Consider the following 24,019-nt stretch of genomic DNA (forward strand, 5'->3'; position numbering starts at 1 on the left):
CCTATATCAATAGTGCCACTGCTTTACCACACTCCCTACCACTATTCCCTCTGCTGGTGTTGGAACACCATCAAACTTCTCATTTTGCCCAACTACTTGAGGCTCTTTCCTGTCTCCTTGCATTTCTGCTTACCTTTCATGACCTGGAAAATTTCTACTCATCCTTCAAGAGCTACTTCAAGCTTGATCTCCTTTTGGAAATGCTGCCTGTGGATAAAATGAAAGTTCCTGTGGACAGGATTCTCACCTGGTCCTGGTTGGGTGGCTCACTGCACACATGTGGGCAATATGTTGCTATTGACTCTACATGGGGGCTCTGCCCAGTGCTCTGGGTGACAAGGTAGCATGCCTGCAAGGCTGCAGGAGAGCAGAGCTGAGGCTGGAGTTGTGGTAGAGCCAAGAAGATGGTTGTGCAGGTAGAGAGGCCCACAGGACAGCTGTGTCGGCAGAAAGGCCCAGAGGCAAGAGACTGGCTTCCTGCATGCAGGCTCACTCTGAGTGGATGGGATTTTAGTGACTGACCTGCCACCGTGGAAATAAAGTTGGGTATAACCCTTTCACTCTAAGAACATTTTACTGTCATTTCTTTGGTCATATTGAATCTATAGCAAACTTGTCCAGGGCTGAAACCCATTGGCAAGACACTACCTTATTCCTTCGAGCAGAAAGTCCTGCAATTCTTTGTTGGACATTCCTTACAGCATGCAACAGGTCTGTCTGCCTGCCATGCTGGCCTATTATGGACATTTGTGTAGATTGTAAACAATCTAAATAATCATTCTTAGTCACCCAACTCAGTATCCATCACTATAAATTTGTGATTTTTGATAATGCAAACAAATGAGTGGATGAATGAATGAGTGAATGAATGAACAAAGAATTAACCTATTCTTGCTGATGTCTGAAAGAGAGAGACCTGCTCTTCTAGATCAGGATGATATTTGGAGAAGGGGGGTTGTTCCTGACACTGAGGTCCTTTTGTCACCCTTCCTTTGTTTTAATGAGGGCTCAAGTCCAGCCATATGACCTCACCTTGTCTGCACACCCTTCCTGCTTCGGGCAGTCACCTAGGAATTACACTATGTTCTCTTCTTTCTCTCTGCCTTCTCACATTTCAGGCCCTGACTATACTGCACTCCGTCTTGTCCATGGGTTTCAGCCCCAGACAAGTTCATTATGGATTCAGTGAGACTGAAAAAATGACAATGGAACATCCTTGGGGTGAAAGAGTTTATACCCAACATTATTCCCACAGTGGCAGGTCAGCCACTAGAATCTCATCCACTCAGAGCAAGTCTGCATGCACCAAGCTGGTCTGCCTCTGGACCTCTCTGCTCCACAGCTCTCTCAGTCTCTGTCCTTAGCACTGCCACCACTCTAGTCTCTGCTCTCCTGCAGCCATGCAGCCCTGCAGCTCACATGTGTGTAGTAAGCAAGCTGACCAGGGCCAGGTGAGAATCCTGGCCATGGGAACCTTTGCTTTTTCCACACACCCTTGAAAGAAAAGGATTTGAACTGGTGCTTAGGTCCTGGGAACTCTTGCCCTGTCTGGCCTTCTACTACCTCTTGTGGAGGAGGGAAATGGTAGGATGAAGAAGGAGAGGCTATAATGGGGGTGTTGTGCCTGAGGAAAAGTGCAGCAGCTGGGAAATAGCCCCAGACTCTGAAGAAGGATGTCAGCAATTAGTCTTCTGCACATTGGACCTCACAAAATGGAGTCCTTCAGATTCAATAACCTGTAGTCAAGCACTGCCTTTCCATCCCTACTAGTGCATTAAGGAAGTAAGAGTGTCATATTGATTGCAATTCTTTTTTTTTTAATTTTTAATTTTTTTTTGAGAGGGCATCTCTCATATTTATTGATCAAATGGTTGTTAACAACAATAAAAATCTGTATAGGGGACTCAATGCACTATCATTAATCAACCCCAAGCCTAATTCTCAACAGTCTCCAATCTTCTGAAGCATAACGAACAAGTTCTTACATGGTGAACAAGTTCTTACATAGTGAATAAGTTCTTAGATGGTGAACAGTGCAAGGGCAGTCATATCACAGAAACTTTCAGTTTTGATCATGCATCATGAACTATAAACAATCAAGTCAGATATGATTATTCATTTGATTTTTATACTTGACATATGTGAATCCCACATTTCTCCATTATTATTATTATTATTATTATTATTATTATTATTATTATTATTATTTTTAATAAAATGCTGAAGTGGTAGGTAGATGCAAGATAAAGGTAGAAAACATAATTCAGTGCTGTAAGAGGGCAAATGTAGATGATCAGGCCTGTGCCTATAGACTAAGTATTAATCCAAGCTAGACAAGGGCCACCAAACATCCACGGATGCAGAAGATTTCTCTCAAAATGGGGGGGTGAGGTTCTAAGCTTCACCTCTGTTGATCCCCAATTTCTCACCTGATGGCCCCCCTGCGACTGTGCCTGTCTTAGGTTGTTCCTCCCTTGAGGAATCTTACCCGTCTCTGGCTAACCAGTCATCTTCTGGGGTCATACAGAGAAATGTAAAGTTGGCAAGTGAGAGAGAAGCAATTTTCTTTGAAAAGGTTAGCTTTTAACTTCTTTGCAGATTTATGCCCTGTGGCTTCTATGCCCAGCATTTGTCTTGAGGTATCTTTACCACTTGGAAGAATTATGATACTCAGTAATTTCGATATGAGGTACAAATTCTACTAAAAGGTTGTAATTAGGAAGGAAGAAGAAAAGCTATAGAAGTAGCAGACAGAAGAAAACATGGGAAGATTGATTATTTCTTTGACAAATCTTCTTGTAGAGTAACATAAGCATGTATAGGTTTTAACAAGCTACTAATTAAATTGTGTACACACATTAACTGAATAGGAATACAGATACATAACAAAAGCAGACCTACAATTACCAGCCATATCCAGTGAAACCAAGAAAACCAGTTAGGTACCCTAGGTATTTGTGAAAACTTAATAATGATATGATGGATATTGTCTAACTGAATTTGAATAGTTTGAGAAAAATCAGACAAATTAAAACAATACATTCCTGGGAACGGGTCACATCCCATATGTTCTTTCAACAGTAGATAGTCTATAGTTGCACAATTTTGGAGCACTGCAACTTGCACTTCTCCTAATTCTTGGTTGAGTTCCAACAGTATAGATCCAGTCAAATTTGTTGTTTTACTGTATGCACAGGCCAGCTTAGATATCTCCTTCTTCATTCCAATGGCAAGTCCAGGAACTGGTGGGATGAATGCAGCTACAACTGCAACAGCGCCAGGATATTTGTTGAAGTTTTTTGATGATCATCTTCTGGAATGACTCTTCCAGAGGATGTTGATGTTGGAAGTTCTTCATATCATATCTTAATTCATTTTCTGGGTCAAATTAGGCTTTTATCCTCTGTATAAAAACAAACAAACCCTTTGCCCACATTTTGATATGACCTTTATACCATTGTGAAGAACCTATTGGAGATGACCACACAGGAACTGCTTTTTTTTTTAAGAGAAAGGAATATTATCAGAAAAATGTACTTCCATAGCTGATCATCTGATACCCTTTAAAAGATCAAAGTTAAGGATATATAAAGCATGCATTAATCGTTGATTTGCAGTTAGTTTTATACTATCAGGGAGTAATCCCCCTTTTCTTTCTCTTTTTCTTGTTATCATTAATCTACAATTACATGAAGAATATTATGTTTACTAGGCTCTCCCCTATACTCCCACAAACCCTATTACAGTCACTCTCCATCAGCATAGCAAAATGTTGTAGAATCACTACTTGTCCTCTGTGTTGCACAACCCTTCCCTTTCTCCCACCCCCCACATTATGTATGCTAATCATAATACCCCCTTTCTTCTTCTCCCCCTTATCCCTCCCTACCCACCCATCCTCCCCAGTCCTTTTCCCTTTGGTACCTGTTAGTCCATTCTTGGTTTCTGTGATTCTGTGCTGTTTTGTTCCTTCAGTTTTTCCTTTGTTCTTATACTCCACAGATGAGTGAAATCATTTGGTATTTCTCTTTCTCTGCTTGGCTTATTTCACTGAGCATAATACCCTCTAGCTCTATCCATGTTTTTGCAAATGGTAGGATTTGTTTTCTTCTTATGGCTGAATAATATTCCATTGTGTATATGTACCACATCGTCTTTATCCATTCATCTACTGACGGACACTTAGGTTGCTTCCAATTCTTGGCTATTGTAAATAGCGCTGTGATAAACATAGGGGTGCATCTGTCTTTTTCAAACTGGAGTGCTGCATTCTTAGGGTAAATTCCTAGGAGTGGAATTCCTGGGTCAAATGGTAAGTCTATTTTGAGCATTTTGAGGAACCTTCATATTGCTTTCCAGAATGGTTGATGAAAGGAAGGAGCGACACACAGCAGCAATTCACCGGAGAATTCCGCTTTATTAGGGAAAGGTGCTGGGTTATATAGGAAGGGGCATGAGGTGATTGAGGTGTTACTTCTATGGGGCTGGTGGCTATTGGCTAGGTGCTGGGATTGGTAGGGGGTGAGAGGTGATTGGGCTTCAGGTGGCGCTGGTGGGAACCGAAGACCTGGAAGAGAAGCAGGAAGTTCACCATCTTATGGGTGGGGGCCCTTCATTCCCCCCTTTCTCCTCTATGGGGTTGTGGATGTTGCTTTCTCTCTGACTGCTTCTTGCTGAATGGGGGTGGAGAAGGGAGTGATCTCTTGAGGATTGGGAGGAAAGGGTTGATAGGACTCCCCACAGTAAGGACGAGCAGATGTGGACTTCTTCATGTTGGAAATCAATGAAGGTTCCCTGTAACCATAGGTCTAGGACTTGTTGATTCCAATGGTGCCAAGAGGATATGAGTGCCAGAAACCAGGCACCTGCGGCCAGTGTTTCCAGGAACTCTTTCCAGCGGGGAAAGGGGTCCATCTCAGCATGTGGTGATGAGGTGATGTGAGGGTGAGGGATCTTCTGTGGCTAAAAGCTAGTAGTTCCTGAGTAAAAGCTGGTTGAAAGTTTGATTAGAGATTTTACCGACTTGGGATTTGATAAACTTTACTATACAAGGCAAGAAGAGACAGGCGAGAAGAATGATTATTATAGGGCCTGCAATGGGCCACAGCCAGGTGAGGAAGGGGTTTGTTAGTATTGAAGAGAATGGGTTGGAATTGGAAGCAGAGTGGAGGCTGAAGGCAAGGTCAGTGAGTTTGGTAATGTCAGTTTCTACAATGCCGGATTCGTTGATGTAATAGCAGCACTCTTCTCGAAGGAAGACACAGGTGCGGCCCTTTTTGGCTGTAAGCAGATCTAAGGTCTGCCGGTTTTGAAGGGTGACCTTAGCTAGCGAAGTGACCTGTCTTTGGAGAGAGGCCAGGGAATCAGCAGTGGATGTCAGAGCCCCCTCAAGTTTGGCGTTGAGATCTCTAATTGCCCATAGAGAGTGACCCAAGGCTCCCCCTGAAAATCCTGCCCCAATGGCTGAGGTGGCTAGGGAAATACTGACCATAATGGGAAGGAAAGCAGCCCTTCTTGTGCACAAGGGCAAAGGAGGTTGAAGCTCAAGGAATTCTCCCATGCTGTAAAGTGTAAGCTGTGGGATTAGGGTGACGAGAATGCAGGGTGTGCTGGAGTTGGGAGACAGTGAGTTAAAAAGACTGCCATTACACCAAAAGAAGTGTCCTGGCTGTATAAAAGTCTTAGAGCTGGAGGTAGGGGTGTGGATAGAGAGACAGTGAAGTGCGCTGGAGCGGGGAGGGGTTGGGCCTACACAGTGGTGGATGGTGAGATTGTTTGCGTATTCTGGTTCCCATAGGGGTATGTCTGCCAGGGGGTGGAAGGGTTGTCCTTCTGCGTGAAAGGAGTAATTGGAAATGTTCAGGGGCACGGTGGCTAGCAGTGGGCGCTGTAGTGATGCTGACAAGAAACAATTGGCGGTGTTAAGGGTGTGTTTGAGAAAGATGGTGGTGTCCTGAGCTGTAACCAAAAGTAGGAGGAATTGGAAGAGGGGCAGGGGTGAGAAGATGAAGAGGCGCCATCAAGAATTTGGATAATGACTTTTTTGGAATGTGTGATATCGGATGAAACTTGAGAGATCTGGGAATGAGAGGGAACATACTCTCGAGAGATATGAAGGGTACCGTGGGGGGTTGAGGACCCCCCATAGTAAACTAAGGCTGTGACTCTGGCAGCCCATCGAGAGTCCCAGGGATCTGGGATTGATAAGGAGAATGAGCCATTGGGATATTTCATGAAACGGTTTGAGGAGTAATATTGTGGGTACTGGGAGTTACCCATGTAGTGAATGGCACAAGACCAGTAGGGACATCCCCTGTAGGTGTCTTGCCATTGCCTGCAATAGGCTTGTCTTTGGTCATAGAGGAAGCAGAGGTAGGGAGAATAAAGCTAGCTGCTAGTGAACACTTCAGTGGAGGGAGGAAAGTGGAGGTATAAAGGCTCAGAGCAGCCTTTTAGAGGGCAGTCTAATGTGGCAATGAGGGCAGTAACTTTTGTTTGATGCTGTGCGTAAGTCTGTCAGACTTTGAATCACCATACAAAGGAGGCTGGGATGGCAGGGGAGACAATAGGAATGAGGAAAAAAAGTGAGAGAGCAGTAAAGGAGGAAAAAATCATGATTCAGGTATGGATGGCAAAAGGGGTGAATGGGAGATGCAGAGTTTCAAGGGATCAGAGGGATGAGGCGTGGTAGAGTAGACAGCATCTTGGGCTGTATCTGAAGGACTCTGGATTGTGACTGATGGGTCTTGGGTGTCCAGAGAAGGTGGGTCCTGGGTGTTTGGTTTCAACCTGGAGATATGAACCCAAGGGGTGACAGAGTTATCAGGCAGTGAGAGCTTGGCAGTCGAGGGGGTGCAGAGAATAACTGGATGTGGACCTTCCCATTTTGGGGTGAGAGAGGGCTGATCCTCTGGCGGCTTATAAAACACTAGTTGGCTGGGCTGTAAGACAGGAGGATTTTGGGAGGCGGATGGATCAGGAAGGAGCCAATCCTGATATTTCCACAATTCAGTGCAGAGGAGAGAGAGTAGTGGAAGGGCCATATTGGGAGGAATTGGTCCTTTGTGGGAAGGAAGCCCCGGGGGTAGAATTGGGCGGCTGTACATGATCTCAAAGGGTGATAAGAAGGAAGGTTTCTTTGGGAGGGCCCGAATGCAGAGTAGAGCTAAGGGAAGTAAGTGAACCCAGTCAAGGTGTAGTTCTAGAGATAGTTTTATCAGGATGTCCTTTAGAGTCCTATTGGCTCTTTCTACTTTTCCCGAAGCTTGTGGTCGATAAGGACAATGTAAATGCTAGGGGAACGAGAGCGACTTGGAGAGGTTCTGGATAATTTGGGCAGTGAACTCAGGGCCGTTATCTGATTGGAGGGAAGTGGGCATCCTGAACCTAGGAAAGATCTGGGTGAGGAGGATAGAGGCAACCGTGGATGCTTGTTTGTTAGTGGTGGGGAAAGCTTCGACCCATCCTGAAAATGTATCTACTAACACGAGTAGGTATCTGGTATGCTGTACGGGGGGCATGTTAGTGAAGTCTATTTGCTAATCTGCGGCGGGGACATTACCCCTTGCTTGATGAGCTGGGAAGGGTCAGGCCTTGAGGGGGGGTATTAGGGTTAGTGCGTTGGCAGATGGTGCACCTGCAGGTGATTTGGTCAAGTAGGGTTTTGTCTTCAGGAGAGAGAGAAAAAAAGGATTAAAAAAAATGGATCAAGGATTGGGGGCTTGGATGGAACAGATTGTGTAAGAAGCAGAAGAGAGACTCTTTGTCTTGGGAACAGAGGGTGTCTTGTGATAAGGCTAAAACTGCAAGGGCAGATGGATCGTTGTCTGGTGTGTCTTCTGATAGGGCAACTGACCAGGCTACTCTGTCAGCTTTGTTGTTACCTCTTGCAATGGGGGAGTCATCCTTTTGATGTGACTTGCAGTGGACTATGCCCAGTCGGTGTGGGAGTTGTGAAGCCTCTAGGAGTTTAGTTATTAAGGCTGAATTAGTGATGGAATTTCCTTTTGTGGTGAGGAGGCCTCGTTCTTTCCATACTATCGCATGAGACAAGAGAATGTGGAATACGTATTTGGAGTCAGTGTACAGTGTGAGAGATGTGTCTCAGGCCAGAGTGCAAGCTCTGGTGGCTGCAATGAGTTCGGCCTGTTGATCGATTGTACCGGGGGGTAGGGCTCATGCCTCGATGATGTCTTTGAGGGAGACTACTGTGTATCCTGTGTAGTGGGTGCCCTCATGTTTAAAGGAGGACCCATCAGTAAACCAGATGGGGTCGGAGTGTGAGAGGGCTCCTTCAGAGATCATGGAGTGGCATTGGAAGGAAGTTATGAAGGGCTTCCAGGCAATCATGCGAGGGAGTATGAGGAGAGTAGGGTAGAGGAAGAAGAGTAGCCGGATTCCGGGGGGTGGGGGGGCAGTCAGGGGAGGAAAGAAATGTCTGGATTTTGAAAGAAAGAGGATAGTAAGGTCAGAATTCTGGAGGGAGGGAGATTCTGTAAAGTTTTGTAGGTTAAGAGGTCTTTTAGGTGATGTGGGGACAGAATGGTAAGGGGCACCCCGAATGTTAGTTTATGAGCTTCTTTCTGCAAGAGCTGCCCAGTGGCTAATGACTGTAGGCAGGGAGCCCATCCCCGAACTGTGGGGTCCAATTGCTTGGAGAGATAAGCTACTGGGGCAAAGGATGGGCCATAATATTGGCCTAGGACTCCTAGTGCTTGACTGGACCTTTCATGGATGTATAATGAGAAGGGCTTCAACAAATCAGGAAGATGGAGAGCTGGGGCTTCCACAAGGGCTTGATGGAGCTTAATGAAGGAGTGTCAGGGTGAGTAGGATAATGGTTCTTCAGGGGGGCCCTTGCTGAGGTCGTATAGGGGTCTTGCCAACAGGGAGAAGTTAGGGATCCATGCTCTAAAATACCCAGCTAGGCCTAGAAAGGAAAGGATTTATGTCTTGGTTTTGGGAACAGGCAGGTCAGAGCGGAGTCATTTTCTGTCTAAGGTAATGGACTTTCTTTGTTGAGACAGAAGAAATCTGAGGTAAGTGACAGAAGGGGAAGAGATTTGAGCTTTGATGGGGGATATCCGGTAACCTCTGGAAGCTAGAATGTTAAGTAGGGAGGCAGGGTCAAGTTGAGACTGTTCCCACGAGGGACTGCAGAGTAGAAGATTGTCCACATATTGTAATAAGGTGGACTCGGAGTGATCATGATGAAACTGTTTGAGGTCCTGAGCTAGGACCTGTCCAAAAATATGGGGACTATCTTGGAAGCCTTGTGGCAAAACTGTCCAAGTGAGTTGTTCAGAATGTCTTGTGTATGGGTCTGTCCAGGTGAAGGCAAAAAAATCTTGGGAGGAGGTGTCCAGAGGGATGGAAAAAAATGCGTCCCTGAGATCCAGGACTAAGAAGTAGGAGGCCGAGGCTGGGATTCGCAATAAAAGGGTGTATGGATTTGGAACCAAGGGATGGATAGGGACGACGGCCATGTTGATGAGGTGAAGGTCTTGGACAAGGCAGAAAGAACCACTGGTTTTTTTAACAGCTAATATGGGGGTGTTAAATGGGAAGTGAGTGGGTCTGAGATAATTTTTGTTTAAAAGATCTTGAATGATGGGTTGAAGGCCTATGAGGGCTGAAGTGGTTAGGGGGTATTGGGCCTGGCAGGTATACTGAGAGGGGTCCCATAATTTGATAGAGGCAGGAGGACAAAGAGCCACGGAGGGGCTGGTAATGTCCCAAACTTTGGGATTTATAGAGTGTATGAGGGTGGAACTGGAGCTTTCATTGGGTAGAGGGGGGTTGTTGGCTATGAGGGCCATCAGAAAGGGAGTACTGGGGGCTGTGGGAGTGGATATAGTTGTGGAAACGTGGAGGAGAGAAAGGATGTCCCGTCCTAGTAAAGGGATGGGACACTGGGGTATAACCAGTAAGGAGTTGGAGAAAGGTATGGGATTGTCTTAGATTGTGCATAAAAGGGGGGGGTTTAGTGGGAAAATCTGTTTACCTCCTACCCCGACTATAGGAGTAATGGCTGGCATGGTAGGGCCCCGGTATTCTGGCAAGACTGAGAAGGTGGCTCCTGTATCTAGGAGGAAGGAGATGGGGCAACCGTCTACTATTAAAGTAACCCTGGGCTCCTGTTTGGTGATGGAAATGGTCGGGTGAGAAGCCCCCAGGCCCCGTCAATCTTCTTCTGCCAGTCCCACTATGGCGGGCTTAGGATGGGGGTTGTTCGTCCAGTCTCCCCTTCGGGTGGTTGGGCAATCAGACCCCCAGTGGCCCTTTTTTTGGCATCTGGGTCATGGGGTGGTAGGAAATCTGGGGGAGGGGCACACCCTTGACCAATGTCCTTCTTTTCTGCACTTGAAACAAGCTCCGGTTGGGGGGGCTTGTTTGCAGAGGGGTGCCCAGGTTGTGGTTTTATCAGCTGGGCCAACATTTGGAAGTTGGCCTGATCAGCCTTTTGTTTACAGCGTTCTTTCTCCTCCTCCTGGTTATGGAAGACTTTAAAGGCCACTGTTAGGATCTCAGTCTGTGGGGTAGCGGGGCCCTGTTTTAACTTTTTGAGTTTAGCTTTAATGTCGGGGTAGCTTTGAGCTAGGAAGTATGTCATAAGAACATGTCTTCCATCAGGCATTTCTGGGTCCAGGCTGGTATACTGTAATAGGGCTTGAGTGAGTCTGTCTAAGAACTCAGAGGGAGTTTCCTCCCTCCTTTGAATTATGTCTTGGAGCTTTTGAAAATTGACTACTTTATGAGCTGCCTTTTTCAGACCTGCTATTAAGCAGGAGGTGAAAATATCTCGAGAGTGGAGACCCATGGAGGTGTTATAATCCCAGTGTGGGTCTTGTTCGGGGACAGTGGTGGGGCCAGGGGAATAGGTGGGGGTCAGTCCTGTGGGTTTTGGTAGCATGCGTTTGGGCAAAGTCCCAAACTCGTCTATGCTCTTCAGGGAGGAGGGTATTGGCCAGGAGCATGAAAATGTCATAATGTGTGAGGCTGTTAAGACTGGAGGGTCCATTGAAACTCCCTGATGTATGTCGTGGGATCAGTGGAAAAGGAACCTAGGCGTTTCTCAAGTTGGGCTAAATCTCCTAGGGAGAAAGGGACGTGAACGCGCACGATGCCTTCAGGTCCTGCCACCTCCCGGAGGGGGGCGATAATTTTGGGAGGCCCGTGGGACCAAGTCTGAGGGGGACTGAAGGTTTCTGGCTCAGTCTGTGGGGGAGAGACAGGTGATAGGGGCAAGGATGGAGGAGGCTCCTGGGACTTAGTTAGAAAGGGGCTGAAAGGCTCAGCCTTGATCTGTGGAGGGGGAAGGCGAGGGGGATGAAGGCGGAGGGGGTGAGGTGGGGGAGGAGATGGTGGTGGAGAAAGGGGGAGGGACTGTTGTAGGAGAGGAGGGGGAAGGGAGAGGATGGGAGGCTTCTGCGGGGGAGGAGGTGGAGGCAGCAGTGTCGGCAGAAGAGGATGGAGGGGTTGTAGGAGGGGGAGGGGCCGAAGGGGGAAGCCTGTATGGCGAAGGTTTGTAGGCTCGGTCAAAGGTAATAGAAGAGGGACTGGGAGTGTGGGGAGGGGAGGGAGATGGCTTGCAGGCTAGGAGAACTTGGGGCGGGGAACAGGTGGTGCAGAGGCTGGGATTTTGAGCTAGGAGGCGAGAAGCTTCGATATAGGGAATCTCCTTCCATTTTTTCAGGCGCTGGCAGTAGTTAAAAAGATCACGAGTGATGTTAAGATCAAGAGTTCCCTCTGCGGGCCTTTGGTTGTTATTGTCTAGGGGGTATGTTGGCCAATCTTGGGAGCACTATTTATGGAGAAGTTTTGGTTTTATATCAGGTGTCAGGGAGAGGGTAGCTAGATGCTTGAGCAGGCATTCAAGAGGTGAATCTTTAGGGAGGGATGAGGAGGCTCCCATGGCTAAAGGGCAGAGAAGGAGATGAACAGGGGAAGACAAAAGGAGATCCTCGGACTGGGAGCAGACCACAAGGAGACAAAGGGCATCCCCAATGATCCTTGGTGGTCTGCGGAAACTCGTATATGAGTTGGACTTTCTTAGGAAGTGTGGGTCGTCACCCAGACTTCTCTAAGAAGGCAGAGTGCTGGAGTCACGAGGAACCTAGTACTAGGAATTTTTGGTGGAAGGAACAGAAGGAGAAGGGGGGGAAATGGGAGCGTTCTCATCTGCAAAGGAGTCACCTTGTTTATGGCTGTTGGAGGAGGAGCCTGAGGGTCCACTGCAGCCGTGAAGCCTGAGGTGGGGAGAGTTCTCTCCTCATCCCCGAGCGTCATGGCCTTGCTGGATGATCACAGTCAATGGTGCTGCAATAGCTTGGGAAAGAGCAGCCTGCTCCGGGGGAAAACTTACCCAAAGGCCAAAGAGGAGTGGTGAGTGTGAGGAGCTAGCGCCGTAAAAAGAGGATGAGGGCAAGCTGCCACTGGTGTTGGGGGAAGATGGGGCCCAGTTGGAGTGTCCCGTCTCCTGGGTTTTGGCACCAATGAAAGGAAGGAGCGACACACAGCAGCAGTTCACTGGAGAATTCTGCTTTATTAGGGAAAGGTGCTGGGTTATATAGGAAGGGGCATGAGGTGATTGAGGTGTTACTTCTACGGGGCTGGTGGCTATTGGCTAGGTGCTGGGATTGGGAGGGGGGCGAGAGGTGATTGGGCTTCAGGTGGCACCGGCGGGAACAGAGGACCAGAAGAGAAGCAGGAAGTTTGCCATCTTATGGGTGGGGGCCCTTCAGTTGAACTAATTTACATTCCCACCAGCAGTGTAGTAGGGTTCCCTTTCTCCACAACCTCACCAACATTTGTTGTTGCTTGTCTTTTGGATGGTAGCCATCCTTACTAGTGTGAGGTGATATCTCACTGTGGTTTTAATTTGCATTTCTCCGATAATTAGCGATGTGGAGCATCTTTTCATGTCTGTTGGCCATCTGAATTTCTTTTTTGGAGAACTGTCTGTTAAGTTCCTCTGCCCATTTTTTAATTGGATTATTTGTTTTTTGTTTGTTGAGGTGGGTAAGCTCTTTATATATTTTGGATGTCAAGCCTTTATCAAATCTATCATTTACAAATATATTCTGCCATATTGTATGGTACTTTTTTGTTCTATTGATGGTGTCTTTTGCTGTACAGAAGCTTTTCAGCTTAATATAGTCCCACTTGTTCATTTTTGCTTTTGTTTTCCTTGCCTGGGGAGATATGTTCAAGAAGAGGTCACTCATGTTTATGTCTAAGAGATTTTTGCCTACATTTTTTTCAAGAGTTTTATGGTTTCATGACTTAGATTCAGGTCTTTGATCCATTTCGAATTTACTTTTGTGTATGGGGTTAGACAATGGTCCAATTTCATTCTCTTATATGTAGCTGTCCAGTTTTGCCAGCACCATCTGTTGAAGAGACTATCATTTCGCCATTGTATGTCCATGGCTCCTTTATCAAATATTAATTGACCATATATGTTTGGGTTAATGTCTAGAGTCTCTAATCTGTTCCACTGATCTGTGGCTCTGTTCTTGTGCCAGTACCAAATTGTCCTGATTACTGTGGCTTTGTAGTAGAGCTTGAAGTTGGTGAGTGAGATCCCCCCAACTTTATTCTTCCTTCTCAGGATTGCTTTGGCTATTCGGTGTCTTTGGTGTTTCCATATGAATTTTTGAACTATTTGTTCCAGTTCGTTGAAGAATGTTGCTGGTAATTTGATAGGGATTGCTTCAAATCTGTATATTGCTTTGGGCAGGATGGACATTTTGACGATATTAATTCTTACTAGCCACAAGCATGGGATGAGTTTCCATTTGTTAGTGTCCCCTTTAATTTCTCTTAAGAGTGACTTGTAGTTTTCAGGGTATAGGTCTTTTACTTCCTTGGTTAGGTTTATTCCTAGGTATTTTATTCTTTTTGATGTAGTTGTAAATGGAGTTGTTTTCCTTATTTCTCTTTCTATTGGTTCATTGTTAATGTATAGGAAAGCCACATACTTCTGTGTGTTAATTTTGTATCCTGCAACTTTGCTGTATTCCGATATCAGTTCTAGTAGTTTTGGAGTGGAGTCTTTAGGGTTTTTCATGTACAATATCATGTCATCTGCAAATAGTGACAGTTTAACTTCTTCTTTACCAATCTAGATTCCTTGTATTTCTTTGTTTTGTCTAATTGCCATGGCTAGGACCTCCAGTACTATGTTAAATAACAGTGGGGAGAGTGGGCATCCCTGTCGTGTTCCCGATCTCAGAGGAAAAGCTTTCAGCTTCTTGCTGTTCAGTATGATGTTGGCTGTGGGTTTATCATATATGGCCTTTATTATGTTGAGGTACTTGCCCTCTATACCCATTTTGCTGAGAGTTTTTATCATGAATGGATGTTGAATTTTGTCAAATGCTTTTTCAGCATCTATGGAGATGATCATGTGGTTTTTGTCCTTCTTTTTGTTGATGTGGTGGATGATGTTGATGGATTTTTGAATGTCCTACCATCCTTGCATCCCTGGGATGAATCTCACTTGGTCATGGTGTATGATCCTTATGATATGTTTTTGAATTCGGTTTGCTAATATTTTATTGAGTATTTTTGCATCTACATTCATCAGGGATATTGGTCTGTAATTTTCTTTTTTGGTGGGGTCTTTGCCTGGTTTTGGTATTAGGGTGATGTTGGCTTCATAGAATGAGTTTGGGAGTATTCCCTCCTCTTCTATTTTTTGGAAAACTTTAAGGAGAATTGGTATTATGTCTTCTCTGTATGTCTGATAAAATTCCGAGGTAAATCCGTCTGGCCCAGGGGTTTTGTTCTTGGGTAGGTTTTTGATTACCGCTTCAATTTCTTTGCTCATAATTGGTTTAACTTTTGTGTTTCTTCCTTGGTCAGTCTTGGAAGGTTTTATTTTTCTAGGAAGTTTTCCCTTTCTTCTAGGATTTCCAGCTTGTTAGCATATAGGTTTTTATAGTAGTCTTTAATAATTCTTTGTATTTCTATGGAGTCTGTCATGATTTTTCCATTCTCATTTCTGATTCTGTTGATGTGTGTTGATTCTCTTTTTCTCTTAATAAGTTTGGCTAGAGGCTTATCTATTTTGTTTATTTTATCAAGGAACCAGCTCTTGGTTTCATTGATTTTTTCTATTGTTTTATTCTTCTCAATTTTGTTTATTTCTTCTCTGATCTTTATTATGTCCCTCCTTCTGTTGACTTTAGGCCGCATTTGTTCTTCTTTTTTCCAGTTTTGATAATTGTGATGTTAGACTATTCATTTGGGATTCTTCCTTCTTTAAGTGTGCCTGGATCACTATATACTTTCCTCTTAAGACTGCTTTCGCTGTGTCCCACAGAAGTTGGGGCTTTGTGTTGTTGTTGTCATTTGTTTCCATATATTCATTGATCTCTATTTTAATTTGTTCATTGGTCCATTGATTATTTAGGAGCATGTTGTTAAGCCTCCATGCATTTGTGAGCCTTTTTGTTTTCTTTGTAGAATTTATTTCTAGTTTTATACCTTTGTGGCCTGAAAAGTTGGTTGGTAGAATTTCAATCTTTTGGAATTTACTGAGGCTCTTTTTGTGAGATAGTATGTGGTCTATTCTGGAGAATGTTCCATGTGCACTTGAGAAGAATGTATATCCTGTTGCTTTTGGATGTAGAGTTCTATAGATGTCTGTTAGGTCCATCTGTTCTAGTGTGTTGTTCAGTGCCTCCATGTCCTTACTTATTTTCTGCCCAGTGGATCTATCCTTTGGGGTGAGTGGCATGTTGAACTCTCCTAAAATGAATGCATTGCATTCTATTTCCCCCTTTAGTTCTGTTAGTATTTGCTTCACATATGCTGGTGCTCCTGTGTTGGGTGCATATATATTTAGAATGGTTATATCCTCTTGTTGGACTGATCCCTTTATCATTATGTAATGTCCTTCTTTATCTTTTGTTACTTTCTTTGTTTTGAAGTCTATTTTGTCTGATACTAGTACTGCAACCCTTGCTTTCTTCTCTCTGTGGTTTGCCTGAAATATGTTTTCCTTCCCTTGAATTTTAGTCTGTGCATGTCTGGGTTTGAGGTGAGTTTCCTGTAAGCAGCATATAGATGGGTCTTGCTTTTTTATCCATTCTATTATTCTGTGTCTTTTGATTGGTGCTTCAGTCCATTTACATTTAAGGTGACTATTGAAAGATATGTACTTATTGCCATTGCAGGCTTTAGATTCATGGTTATCAAAGGTTCAAGGTTAGCTTCTTTAGTATCTTACTGCCTAATTTAACTCACTTTTTGAGCTGTTATATACACTGCCTGGAGATTCTTTTCTTCTCTCCCTTCTTATTCCTCCTTCTCCATTCTTTATATGTTGGTTGTTTTATTCTGTGCTCTTTCGTGTTTCCTTTAACTGCTTTTAGTGGGTAGTTGATTTTATTTTTTGCCTTTAGTTAGTATTTGGTTGGTCTGCTTTCTTTGCTGTGATTTTATTTTCTCTGGTGACATCTGTTTAGTCTTAGGAGTGCTCCAGTCTAGAACAGTCCCTGTAAAATACCCTGTAGAGGTGGTTTGTGGGAGGCAAATTCCCTCAACTTTTGCTTGTCTGGGAATTATTTAATCCCTCCTTCATATTTAAATTATAATCATGCTAGATACAGTATCCTTGGTTCAAGGCCCTTCTGTTTCATTGCATTAAATATATAATGCCATTCTCTTCTGGCCTGCAAGGTTTCTGTTGAGAAGTCTGATGATAGCCTGATGGGTTTTCCTTTATAGATGACTTTTTTCCCTCTAGCTGCCTTTAAAACTCTTTCCTTGTCCTTGATCTTTGCCATTTTAATTATGTGTCTTGGTGTTGTCCTCCTTGGGTCCTTTCTGTTGGGAGTTCTGTGTATTTCTGTGGTCTGTTCGATTATTTCCTCCCCCAGTTTGGGGAAGTTTTCAGGAATAATTTCTTCAAAGACACTTCTATCCCTTTTTCTCTCTCTTCTTCTGGTACCCCTATAATACGGATATTGTACCTTTTGGATTGGTCACACAGTTCTTTTAATATTGTTTCATTCTTGGAGATCCTTTTATCTCTCTCTGTGTCAGCTTCTATGCATACCTATTCTCTGGTTTCTATTCCATCAATGGCCTATTGCATCTCATCCATTCTGCTTATAAATCCTTCCAGAGTTTGTTTCACTTCTGTAATCTCCTTTCAGATGTCTGTAATCTCCCTCTGGACGTCTGTAATCTCCCTCCGGACTTCATCCCTTAGCTCTTGTATATTTCTCTGCATCTCTGTCAGCATGTTTATGATTTTTATTTTGAATTCTTTTTCAGGAAGACTGGTTAGGTCTGTCTCCTTCTCAGGTGTTGTCTCTGTTATCTTTGCCTGAAATTTTGCCTTTTCATGGCGATAGAGATAGTTTGCAGGGCTTGCACGAGTGATGGCTGCAAGAACTTCCTTTCTTGTTGGTTTGTGGCCTTCCCCTCCTGGGAGAACAGCGACATCTAGTGGCTTGTGCTGGGGAGCTGTGTGCAGAAGGGGCTTCTGATTCTTGCCTGGCCACCATGGAATTTATCTCCTCTGTTGCTGTGTGCTTGGCCTGCTTCGGGCAGCTGCTGTGATATGGTGGAGCTGCATTGGAGGGGGAATGGCCGGGAGGCTATTTATCTCCATGAGGGCCCTCTGTGCTACCTGCTGCCCAGGGGGTTAGAGTGCCCAGAGTTCCCCAGATTCCCTGCCTCTGGACTAAGTGACCCAGGATGCTTCCATCTGGTTTTGGGGTCCCTTTCCCTTTAAGACTTCCAAAAAGTACCCGCTTTTCCCTGTCCCCAGAGTGCTGGCTGTGGAGACCTGCTCACAGGTCTTACTGTCCTGTGTCCCTAGTATCCAGGACCCCACTCATGCACTGTGTCTGTGCTCTGGTGAGGATGGCTAGGGCTGGCTATTTTGCAGTCCTGGGCTCCCTCTCCCTCCCTGCTCTGACTCCTCTCCTCCTGCCTGGAGCTGGGGTGTGGGGTGCTTGGGTCCTGCCAGGCTGGGGCTTGTATCTTACCCCTTTCACGAGGCACTGGGTTCTCGCAGGTGTGGATGTGGTCTGGATGTTGTCCTGTGTCTTCTGGTCTCTCTTTTAGGAAGAGTTGTCTTTGTTATATTTTCAAAAATATATGTGGTTTTGGGAGGAGATTTTCGCTGCTCTTCTTACACCACCATCTTTGCTCTGCCCTATCTGATTACAATTCTTATTGCTCCCATTCAGACCTTATCCAGTGGATTTGCAAATTTGAGCAGGGCTCTAGCTTGAAGGTGCCTTCTGCCCATTTTCATGGTATGCCCACCTCTGACTACTCCTTTGTGGACAGAATATTAGATGAGACAGAGGACAGGGTCTGTGGGTAGTAAGGGCTCTCTAACAGAAGCCCTCTGATTCAGGCTGAAGACCTCTGCTTTCCCTATATCTCCTGAGTCTCTATCCTTATAGTCTGGGATCCTCCACTCTGTCTTGTACTGAGAATCTTGTTTCCACTATTAAACTGGTAGATGGCAGGTGAAGATTTCTCTTTTCTCCTTCTAGCAATCATGTCTCACAGAAAACCTGAGTTGTCCTTCCTGTTAGGGGATTCCAAGTCTGTGCTTACTTGCCTCTTAACCATTCTGGAAAACTGTTCTTGGGCTATCAATCCTGTCACAGGGGAAGCAGGGGCATTATAGATACAGGGCTCTTCTGCCACCACTGAAGCCATGGTGCTTTTTCCAGAATAAAGGACCACAGATGCCCTTGTTTCTGAATCCCTGCTGTCCATTCCTGCCATGTGGCCTCTTGTTACCTGCTATCCAACTTGTCACCTCCTCAATTCAAATGACTCTTATGCAACTTAATCCTTTAATTAGATAATTAGCACATCTCCAATAAACAGGATTTGTCTTTGCTGGGCTGGGAAACATAATTGTACATCATGAGAAAAAGATGAACCAGGGATGTGAGAAGTGCAAAGAGAAGTGGTTTGGCTCCATAAAGGGGCAATGATGGAAGGTCAGCAGCTCCCAGAGCAACTCTTTCCTGGCAATGGCTGAAATCCAGTTCTCAGCAGTTTGCAAATATACACTGGTTCCTTTGGTCCTTGAGATGGGGAGAGGTTAGACTTCTCCTTGGCAGGCTTGCACCTGCCTTCTCTTTCACCTGTTCAGGATTTATAGACCAACCACTATTCATTATAGGTTTCCTCTATAGCTCATCCCCTTGTTAAACTCTCTCCCTTCCTGTACTGCCCCTGCATTCCTCCACTTCCTACTTCCTTCTCCCTGGGTACCTGGGCAGACACTGTCCAGAACTGACAGCCCCAGAGGCATTAGAATGCCGCTCCAAAGCAAGATGTGATCACAGAGTGAAGACCCCCTACCTGCAGGGCTCCATGGGCTTGAGGGATGCTGACAATTACAGATCCTTGAGGCCCAAAGGGATCATCTTCCCCAAATGTTTCCAGGGTGAAAAAGACTAGTTTGGCATCTCTATCTGGGGCTTTAAGAGTTATTTTTGTCCTTGAAGTCTAATAGTGGGTTATTTGTAATTATAGGAAAAAAAATGGAGTGAAAATAAAGGGTTTTTTTGAAGGTTTTTTCTGGTGCCAGTATTATATTTTGAATTTCCTATTCAGTTCGACACATCTCCTGAGATCATGACCTCTATGATTATAGCAAAAAAAGACCCCCATCATCCATGAGCCTATGATTTCCACTTTGTTTCTATCCCTCTAACTGGTATAATTTCTGTGGATAACGCAGAGAAGTGATGTTACCTAAATACTTGTTTTGCAGGGTGCCATTTCCATGTGTCAAGTTCACTTGAGGTAAGGGCACACAGGAGCCCAGTGAGTCCTCCTTCATTGGTGCTTTATTCAGAGAGCTCAGAATATTGGCTCTGCCAGATGTCTTCAGTGGCTCCCATCTGTCAACAGATGGAAAGCCTCAGTCCTCAGCCGGGCCTCCATTTCCTCTGCAGTTGGCTTGCACACTCTCAGTCATTGTGTCTTATTCATTCATTCATTCATTCATTCATTCATTCATTCATTCATTCATTTTTCCACTCCTATGAATATGGATTTTCCAGCTCTTCTGTATTGCAGAACCTATCTTAGTTTCTGAGGATATAAACAAGAATAACAACTTATTTCTCTTTGGTTCTCAAAAGTGTAATAATCCAGAAGACAAAGATGTAAACCAAATCCATAAGAGACATTGTCCATGAGAGTGTGCTGGAGGTCTGTTTAGAGCTGAGCAGGGCACAAAGAAGGATGGGCTCTGTTTCCCTCAGGAATGGGCTGGAAGATAACCAGAAAGGTTTCATAGAGGAAGTGGCTCCAAGATGTGGTTATGAAAGTGTGGAGAAGCCACTCCAGCTGGAATCAGTATCCTAAGGCCACAGAAATACTGACCACAGTGTACTCAGGAAATACAAGCCAGAACACAGGTGGCCAGAGAAACACTGATGGGAGGGCAAGGGCCAGAGTGTACAGAGCAGCATGTAGGTGATAGAAGCCATTAATGAATGCTGTGTGTGTTGGGGGGTGGGTGGGATGGGGAGGAACTGGGAGGGAGCATTGACATGATTAGATCATTGCAGCCTTGGAATGGAAGACCCTATACTCCTGCTAAGGATATCTGTGACTGTGTAAGTAGTAATTGCATTACAATGTCTTGAATACCCAAAGGAGCAGTACAGCTATAAAAATGTTTTATTTTATTATATTTTTAAAGTTTTTTTTATTAAAGTATCATTGATATACACTCTTGTAAAGGTTTCACATGAAAAACATTGCGGTTACTACATTCACCCATATTATCAAGTCCCCCCCATACTGCATTAAAGGCACAATCCATCAGTGTAGTAAGATGCCACAGAGTCACTACTTGTCTTCTCTGTGGTATACTGTCTTCCCCATGATGCCTCCAACACCATGTGTACCAATCATAATACCCCTCAATCCCCTTCCCCTCCCTCCCCACACACCCTTCTCAACTCCTCCCCTTTGGTAGGTGCTAGTCCCTTCTTGGAGTCTGTGAGTCTGCTGCTGTTTTGTTCTTTCAGTTTTGCTTCATTAGTATACTCCACAAATGAGGGAAATCATTTGGTACTTGTCTTTCTCCACCTGGCTTATGTCACTGAACATAATACCCTGTAGCTCCATCCATGTTGTTGCAAATGGTAGGATTTGTTTTCTTCTCATGGCTGAATAGTATTCCATTGTGTATATTTACACCTCTTCTTTATCCATTCATCTACTGATGGATGCTTAGGTTGCTTCTGTGTTTTGGCTATTGTAAATAGTGTTGCAATGTCTTTTTGAATCTGTGATCCAGTTTTCTTAGGGCAAATTCCAAGGAGTGGAATTCCTGGGTCAAATGATATATTTCTATTTTAGTTTTTTGAGGAACCTCCAGATTGCTTTCCACAATGGTTGAATTAATTTACATTCCCACCAGCACTATATGAGGATTTCCCTTTCTCTGCATCCTCCCCAGAATTTGTTGTTTGTCTTTTGAATGTTGGCCATCCTAATGGCTGTGAGGTGATGTGTCATTGTGGTTTTACTTTGCATTTCCCTAATAATTAGCAATGTGGAGCATCTTTGCATGTGCCTGTCGGCCATCTGAATTTATTCTTTGGAGAAGTGTCTGTTCATATCCTCTGCCAATTTTTTAATAGGGTTATTTGCTTTTTGGGTGTTAAGGCATGTGAGTTCTTTCTATATTTTGGATGTTAACCCCTTCTTGGATATGTCATTTACAAATATTTTCTCCCATATAGTAGAATGCCTTTTTGCTTTACTGATGCTGTTCTTTGCTATACAGAAGCTTTTTAGTTTGATGTAGTCACATTTGTTCATTTTTGCTTTAGTTTCCCTTGCCCAAGAAGGTGTGTTCAGGAAAAGTTGCGTGTATTTATATTTGAGAGATTTTTGCACATGTTTTATTCCAAGAGTTTTATGGTTTCATGACTTACATTCCAGTCTTTGATCCATTTCAAATTCACTTTTGTGTATGGAATTAGCAATAATCCAATTTCATTCTCTTGCATGTAGATGTCCAGTTTTACCCACACCTGTTGTTGAAGAGGCTGTTTCCCCATTGTATTTTCCATTGTATGTCCATGGCTCCTTTATCATATATGAATTGATCATATATGCTTGGGTTTATATCTGAGCCTCTATTGTGTTCCATTGATCTATGGGTCTGTGCTTGTACCAGTACCAAGTTGTCTTGATTACTGTGGCTTTGTAGCAGAGCTTGAAATTGGGTAGCATAATTCCCCCAGTTTTATTCTTCCTTCCTAGGATTGCTGTGGTTATTCGGATCTTTTGTGGTTCCATATGAATTTAGAACAATTTTCTCTAGTTTTTTGAAGAATGCAATTGCTATTTTGACAGGGATTGTATTGAATTTGTATATTGCTTTAGGCAGGATGACTGTTTTGACAATATTAATTCTTCTTATCCATGAGCATGGGATGTGTTTCCCTTTATTGGTATCTTCTTTAATTTCTCTCATGAGTGTCTTGTCATTTTCAGGGTATAGGTCTTTTACTTCCTTGGTTAGTTTTATTCCTAAGTATTTTATTCTTTCTGATGCAATTTTGAATGAAATTGTTTTCCTGATTTCTCTTTCTGCTAGTTCATCATTAGTATGTAGGAATGCAACAGATTTCTGTGTATTAATTTTGTATCCTGCAACTTTGCTGAATTCAGTTATTAGTTCTAGTAATTTTGGAGTGGATTCTTTAGGATATTTTATGTATACTATCATGTCATCTGCAAACAGTGACAATTTAGTTTCTTCCTTACCAATAAGGATGCCTTTTATTTCATTGTGTTGTCTGATTGCTGTGGCTCTCCAGTACTATGTTGAATAAAAGTGGGGAGAGTGGGCATCCTTGTCTTGTTCCTGATCTTAAAGGAAAACCTATCAGCTTCTCCCCATTAAGTATGATGATGGCTGTGGGTTTGACATATATGGCCTTTATTATGTTGAGAAACTTTCTCTCTATACCCATTTTGCTGGGAGTTTTTGTCATGAATGGATGTCGAATTTTGTCAAATGCTTTTTCAGCATCTATGGTGATGATCATGTAATATTTGTCCTTCTCTTTGTTGATGTGGTGGATGATGTTAATGGATTGTTGAATATTGTATACCATCCTTGCAACTCTGCAATGAATCCTATTTTATCATGATGGGTGATCTGTTTGATGAATTTTTGAATTTGATTTGCTAATATTTTGTTGAGTATTTTTGCATCTATGTTTATGAGGATATTGGTCTGTAATTTTATTTTTTTTGGTTTCTTTGCCTGGTTTTGGTATTAGAATGGTGCTGGCCTCATAGAATGAGTTTGGAAGTATTTCCTCCTCTTCTACTATTTGGAAAACTTTTAGGAGGATGGGTATTAGATTTTCACTAAATGTTTGATAAAATTCAACAGTGAAGCCATTTGATCCAGGTGTTTTGTTCTGAGGTGGTTTTCTTTATTACCAATTCGATTTTATTGCTGGTAATTGACCTTTTCAGATTTTCTGTTTCTTCCTGGATCAGTCTTGGAAGGTTGTATTTTTATAGAAAGTTGTCCATTTCTTCTAGGTTATCCAGTTTGTTAGCATATAATTTTTCATAGTATTCTCTAACAATTCTTTGTATTTCTGTGGTGTCCATAGTGATTTTTCCTTTCTCATTTCTGATTTTGTTTATTTGTGTACACTCTCATTTTTTCTGTTGAGAAGTCTGATGATAGCCTGATGGGCTTTCCTTTGTATGTGATCTTTTTTCTCTCTCTGGTTGCTTTTAATGCTCTGTTCTTATCCTTGATCTTTGCCATTTTAATTATTATGTGTCTTGGTGTCGTCCTCTTTGGGTCCCTTGTGTTGGGAGATCTGTGCACCTCCATGGCCTGATAGACTATCTCCTTCCCCAGATTGGAGAATTATCTCCTCAAAGACACTTTCTATCCCTTTTTCATTCTCTTCTTCTTCTGGTACCCCTATATGATTATTGTTCCATTTCAATTGAGCACACAATT

Source organism: Manis javanica, chromosome 9 (assembly GCF_040802235.1).
Source record: "Manis javanica isolate MJ-LG chromosome 9, MJ_LKY, whole genome shotgun sequence".
Taxonomy (NCBI): domain Eukaryota; kingdom Metazoa; phylum Chordata; class Mammalia; order Pholidota; family Manidae; genus Manis; species Manis javanica.